General features: G+C 34.9%; 1 non-coding gene across 1 annotated transcript; it reads right to left on the bottom strand.

Moving 5' to 3' along the window:
• Positions 1–357: 357 nt before the first annotated feature.
• Positions 358–428, bottom strand: TRNAC-GCA (transfer RNA cysteine (anticodon GCA)). The gene has a single exon. It is a non-coding gene; the product is annotated as a tRNA-Cys (tRNA).
• Positions 429–7,498: the final 7,070 nt, after the last annotated feature.

Below are 7,498 nucleotides of genomic sequence, written 5' to 3'. Positions count from 1 at the left end.
AAGAATATCACTTTATAACTCTCGCGAGTCTATATATGTAGATTACAGTATAGAAATAGAAAAAACTTCCCCCAACCAGTAGTTAAATTATCTCCAATCAAGACCCAATAAGTAGTCATTACATTAGTAGTAGAAAGGAATCGGGAAGTCTTGCTTCGACCATTAAAAAAAATCTTTCTTTTCATTTTGGATTCAAAGATTTCCAATTTCCAATCTTTTACAAAATCCCCAGAACGGATGTTTAGAATCAACCAAGTATTAAGTATTAACAGACCCCTTATTCTGTTCTGGCTGGGTAAAATTAGGTTGAGTTATATCAGCAGAACAGAATAAGAGATTTCGATTCGTTTGCTGATGAGGCGGCACCCGGATTTGAACTGGGGAAAAAGGATCTGCAGTCCCCCGCCTTACCACTCGGCCATGCCGCCAAAACGATACACAATAGGAGAAATTTTTACCTTTTTTGTTAGATTATTCAATTTTAGTTTATAGTACTTTCAACTCATCTTTGTTTGTCTGATTTGAAGGAGAAGGTCCCGTTGAGTTCTTACGCTTTCATGCATACAACTCAATTCATCCTATTACTACAGGGATGAACCCAACCCGGAATATGAACCATAAAAGAAAACGCCTACTAAACCGATCACAAGAATACAACCAACAGTACCTATTATCCAAAGAGGAATTCTTCCAGTAGTATCGGCCATTTCCGCCACTTCCCTCCACATTTTATCAAGTGGTCATGCTAGAGACATAAACAGTCATGGATAATTATGAGATGAGATCCTTCCGAATAGGCTAAGAGAGAATACCTAGAATGATTAGTCTATTATTTTAGTTTTCTCTCGTTTTCTTAATTGAAGAAATAATTGGAAAATAAAACACACAAAAATGAGTAATAATCCCCAGTAGAGGCTGGTTCGATTCAATTCAACATTTTGTTCGTTTAGGTTTGATTGTGTTGTAGCTCTATAATTCGGATTAGGTTTATCATAAATAAGAATAGTTTCTTTCATTGGTAGACTATTCCAGTAAAGTAAGGTGGAATCGAATCCAGGTCCCATATTGATTTCTTAGTTCTTATCAATTCTTTTTTTGAATATTGAAATTTTTAAAATCGAATAGACGGACCATTTTTCTTTTTTTTCATGAGAATGAATATTTTTTATTTTATTTCGTACTGTAGAATTCTTTTCCTTGGAGGATCCTTTTCCCGCGAGAAGTAATGAGAACAATGATAGAATGGATTGCTACCTATGTCTAGATCGCGGATAAATGGAAATTTTATTGATAGAACCTTTTTAGTTGTAGCCAATATCTTATTAAGAATAATTCCGACAACTTCAGGAGAAAAAGAGGCAGTTACCTATGGCAAATTTTAGAATAATTTTGTGTTTAAAAACTTATTTATATTGATATTCATTTATTTTATTATAAATAATAGTAAACTTATGATATTTGACATATATATAATATCCAAAAGTTAATTTTCTTTTACCATTTCCGAGTACTCCCAACTCCCCAGTCGGCCGCATAGGGTCCGCCTAGCGACTTTTGCAACCTTGACAATTTTAATAACTTTTAAGAGGTTTGGTGTTGCGGAAGAGTATAAGAGGTTTTAAGAAAAGTTTGAAATCTTATGTGACGATAATGTGTTGGTTTAATGGTCTACTAATTAGGCCAACCGATATACAACAGTGGTGTTTCCCACTGGTCTTATGTGGTAGCCTACATGGCACCCCTCACGCGAGGGGTCTTTCTGGAAGCCCCCCCCCCCCCCACCAATAATAAAATTGTCATGCGTGAACTGAGGGTACTGACAATCGTCAGTATGTTCATTCATCCGCCTTTCGCCTCTCATTTGAGGGTTAACCAATTAAGTTTTGTTTATTTTCTTTTTCAATTCTTTTTATTGTTAAATAATGGAATGGTGGAGAATGGTATATTTCCTTGGTTGAATTGTGATGTTGAGTTATTAGGGGGGGGGGGGGGGGGGGAATTGATGTGGCACGGACGTGGTGAATGAGAAGAATAGCAGGGGCGGACCTACTATGGTTGCACGGGGTCGGCCGCCCCCTTGGGAAAGTTTTTTTTAATGCTATATATAGGTAAAATCCTGACCGATACGTGTGAAATTTCGACACCGACCCCTATAAAACTATTGAGAATGTAAGATGAATGAAAAGATTGAACTTGAATTCCTACAGATTTTCCGGTGACCTATGAAAGATGTCGAATATTACTGACGAGGGTGTAGGTTAAGAGATAGAAGAAGACCATTAAATATGGAAGTTTGTATTATTTTTTTTTTATATATGTGAAAAAGTATGGCTAACCTAGTGTAAAAGTTACTATGTGTCAAATTCAAGAGTAGAGTGAAAAATATATTAATTATTTACTTTTTTGTTTAAGTAAATACTTAAATAGATTTACCCATCACACATGCATATATATTCATAACAAACTTTTCTATTTTTCTTTGTCTGAGTTCAATTAATTAATTTATTTATTTTTGTAGCATCCGCTTTTTAATCTTTAGTTTATATATGTTGGAAATCTTGTATAAAAGAATCCAAAAATAAGAAAAGAAATAATCAAGAAATGGTGAACCGGGCTTGTGTTTGACACAATTCCCTTAAACAGATTCGCGGTCTGTTCCCAGGGTACTCTGGTTCAAAGCAGAAGCGTAGTACTGCCGGACTTGATCACTTGCCCGAAATGAAAACCGTAACAATGTTGTTGTAACAAAGAGGAAGATGAAGAAGTGTGTATGTTGGTGTATTTTCGGTTGTATGTCAACTAAAGAGATGGTCCGTTTATATAACCATAGAATCATAATCAATAATGATAATGACATTTAAATATCAAATAATGGCCATTAGTGCATTAAAAAACCGAAACTAATAACCATTATCATAATGATCATTAATAATAATAATAATGGTCATTAGTGTAGAGTTGAAACCGAAAATAATCATTATCATCATAATGATTATTAATAAAATTGACCAACAATTTCAGTTTATGAAATGAATCTCAAACGAATTCGAATCTCAAACAAATTCAAAAATTTCCTCACGCGGGCCGGGTTTTAATTGAGACTTCATTCACACACTTTACTTAAAACTTCCAACAATCCCCCACATGAATGGAGGTCGAAACAACATTATTTTGATTAGATTTCAGCAGTTGAATCTTGCATACAATAGGTAGTTGTTATCCTTTGAACCTTTGCTTATGAAGCATACTTAGCCCACTAGCTCTGTGTAGACGGTGATGTCTTTGAACTCGTCTGCCGTTTGTGTAGATGACAATACACTTCACACAAGACTCTCCCTGACAAAGTCAAGTCCTCATAGTTATGTTCGTTATGGTCATGAACATGCACCTGGTTCTGCAAGAGCTATTAAGTATTGTGCCCAACAACACCATTCGAAGCGACCTCACTTCTCTCTCACATAGGTGATTCTCCATGTATGACTACCTTAGTCGAATCATTAAAAGCCATAGGAACGGACTAGGAAGGTTACCTTTAGGAACGGACTAGGAGTATGCTTAGCCTCACACTTGTCACTTTTAGGAACGGACTAGGAAGGTTACCTTGCTACGTGGTAAACTCCCTCTTAAAATTGTAGAGATATTCCCCCCACAGTGACCGCACTAATTCATACAATTAGGTTTTCCTATTGAACTCAACTCTTGGGATCTCCAGTCTGTTGAGTTAGGTTTCCTTCACATGAACTTTAATTTTTAAAGGGCCTCAGTCCCATTCCCATGGACGACTTCCGAACTAACTCTCTACTTAGGCCTTTTGTTAGCGGATCCACAATATTATCCTCTGACTTGACGTGGTCAACAGTGATAATTCCAGTAGATATTAGTTGTCGTACCGTATTATGTCTACGTCTAATATGTCTATTCTTACCATTATACATTGTTCTATAAGCTCTGCCAATTGTCGATTGGCTATCACAATGTATACAAATGGCCGATGCCGGCTTAGGCCATCTTGGTATATCCTCAACAAATTGACGTAACCATTCTGCCTCTTCGCCCGCTTTATCTAGGGCGATGAATTCTAATTCCATCATGGATCTAGCTATAACTGTTTGTTTAGACGATTTCCACGATATAGCAACACCTCCAAGTGTGAATACATACCCACTTGTTGCTCTGGAATCATTCGTGTCAGATATCCAATTTGCATCACAATGTCCTTCGACAACTGCAGGATAACCCGTATTCTCTAGTGTATCTTAGGTACCAAAGCAACCGAATCACACAGTTCCAATGACTTGAACTTGGGTTGCTTGTGTATCTACTTAGCTTGCTCACAACATATGCTAAGTCGGGTCTAGTGCAACTCATAAGATACATCAAGCTGCCAATAATTCTTGAGTATGCCAACTGGTTAACGGGTTCACCTCTATTCTTAGCTAGATGTTGACTCGTGTCAATGGCAGTTCTAGCTACATTAGAGTCATTCGCATTAAATTTCTCAAGAATTTTGCTCACGTAATGGGATTGACTTAAAACAAGTCCATTTTGGGTTCGTGTGATTTTAACTCCCAAAATCACATCCGCAAAACCCATGTCAAATTGCTTTTAGCATGTTCTTTGTGGACGTTATGATTTTTTCATCACTTCCAGCAATGAGCATATCATCTACGTATAGACACAAATGACATATCCATCGGATGTGTCCTCCACGTATATACATTTGTCACATTCATTGATTTGAACCCAGCATCAAGCATGACATGATCAAACTTTTGGTGCCATTGTTTAGGAGCTTGTTTCAATCCATACAAGGATTTCACAAGTTTACACACTTTCTTTTCTTGCCCAACGGCCTTCAGGTTTTTCCATGTAAATCTCTTCCTCCATATTTCCATTCAAGAAAGCCGTTTTTACATCCATTTGGTGAACTTCCAAATTTCTAATGGTGGCAATGGCAAGCACCAACCTGATAGAGGTTATTCGCGTAACTGGTGAATATGTATCAAAGTAATCTAAACATTCTCATTGTTTATATCATTTGATTTACTAACCTTGCCTTATACTTATCGATGGTGCCATCAGGCTTCATCTTCTTCTTGAAGATCCATCGATATCCTAGTGATTTACTCCCTTGAGGAAGATCCACTAGTTCCCACGTATGATTTTGTAAGATAGAATTTATCTCACATTTGATGGTAGAAACATCTATATACCCATCGCTATTGTAAGCATATTATGGTGAATTTTCAATGATGAATATCCAAGGATTTAAATATCTCATTATCATATATTAATTCATATGTTACAATTCGTCATTAACATATAATTCATATGTTACAATTCGTCATTAACATATAATAATTCATATGTTGCAATTCACTCTTAGTGAATTTCCAAGGAGTTAATACGTAATTAACATATATTATTCAAAACTCCATATGGATAATCATACGATATTTACACATCAAATCCATATGGATAATCATCTCAGTGATATCATTTAATATTATGTATACAAGTACTCCCTCAAATAGAAATCCATGCACACATATCCTCGTATATTCGTTTCACTTTTGAAACCATACTCTTGAACAAATATGTTCAAATAACATCAACTTGTTACAATTACTACACTTAAGTAGCAAGGCTTGAATTTTCTAACACATCCATTAGAAAATTAACGTTTACACTAAACGTTATAAATAAATCGTATCTTACACGCATGTTAGATATTTAACGTTCAAGAAACGAATGGTTTACTCAAAACCATTTCTAAAACAATTGTTAGACATAAACGATTGCAAAAAATCGTTAAACAAAACTAATAAAATCCCAACGGTTTTCCAAGATCAGTTCTAACACTATAGTTAGAACACAAACGATTACACAAATCGTTTTCTAAAACCAAACGGTTAATCAAATATTACGTTTTGTAACACGGTAAAGGATTTAAGATTGCATCATGATCTCTAAAATCCAAACACATCAAGTTGTACTACGCACATAATTTCCCAAAAAGAAAATATTTATAAAATTATAATATCTAAATATTTTTATTTCAAATAATTTCGTGAAACCAAACTCCTTATAAATAAGGTTTTAAGATTGTAGCAACAATCTCACCGAGCCTGTTTAAGTTTGTTGGAAATCTTGTATAAAAGAATCCAAAAACAAGAAAAGAAATAATCAAGAAACGGTGAACCGGGCTTGTGTTTGACACAATTCCCTTAAACAGATTCGCGGTCTGTTCCCAGGGTACTCCGGTTCAAAGCAGAAGCGTAGTACTGCCGGACTTGATCACTTGCCCGAAATGAAAACCGTAACAATGTTGTTGTAACAAAGAGGAAGATGAAGAAGTGTGTATATTGGCGTATTTTCGGTTGTATGTCAACTCAAGAGATGATCCGTTTATATATATATCAATCAATCAATCATACCCAGTAAAATCCCACCGACAGCAAAGCTATAGGTAGGGTCTGGGGAGGGTGGGATGTAGGCACACCGTACCTCTATCCAAAGGAATAAAGAGGTGGCTTCCAGAGAGACCCTCGGCTCTAAGTACGAGATGATCCGTTTATATAACCATTAAATCATAATCAATAATGATAATGACCATTAAATATCAAATAATGGCCATTAGTGCATTACAAAACCGAAACTAATAACCATTATCATAATGATCATTAATAATAATAATAATGGTCATTAGTGTAGAGTTGAAACCGAAAATAATCATTATCATCATAATGATTATTAATAAAATTGACTAACAATTTCAGTTTATGAAATGAATCTCAAACGAATTCAAAAATTTCCTCACGCGGGCTGGGTTTTAATTGAGACTTCATTCACACACTTTACTTAAAACTTCCAACAATATATACATAAAATATATTTTCTATAAAACAAAACGCTAGATGATAAATGAGTATGTGACCAGCTATGAACAGAATATTTTATTGAACATTAATAACAGTAAACTTTCGAACACAATGAGAAAGGAATTTGGGCCATAAAATTTAAGAAAATGAAGGAAAAAAGATAGTTGCATTTGTCTAATATTTAGCTATATACATCCAACCCTAATAGTATCTCGGCGATTAAGTACGTGAAATTTGAATCAGATAGGTGATAAGAATTTATACGATAGTTGTATATGTTTATTTGAGAAAAGCTTGTATGAATGTCAACTATAAGATTAATATGGTTAGATTTCAAAAAAAAAATCCGTAGACAACTTTATGTACATACTGTATTTTAGTTTTGCATTTTCAATGACGTTTCATGTACTTTTTTTCTTAGATATATAATATTTTTTATTATTATTGTTTTCTTTAGTATGACCTAACCCGATTTAACCCGAGTGGAATGAGTGAATCGAATTGGAAAAAAATTTATATACCGATTTAACCTGACCCGAACGACCGAACTTGGCCGAAAAAAATTGAATACCGATAGTTGACTGAGTGCCAACCCAACTGTGAAATATTTTCTGAGT

The sequence above is a fragment of the Bidens hawaiensis genome, unplaced genomic scaffold (assembly GCF_021521415.1).
Source record: "Bidens hawaiensis isolate Kalapana, Puna unplaced genomic scaffold, B.hawaiensis_p1.1 tig00050713_1, whole genome shotgun sequence".
Lineage (NCBI taxonomy): Eukaryota > Viridiplantae > Streptophyta > Magnoliopsida > Asterales > Asteraceae > Bidens > Bidens hawaiensis.
Note: the sequence above shows the minus strand (reverse complement) of the source record. Positions and strands in the feature narration are given on the sequence as shown.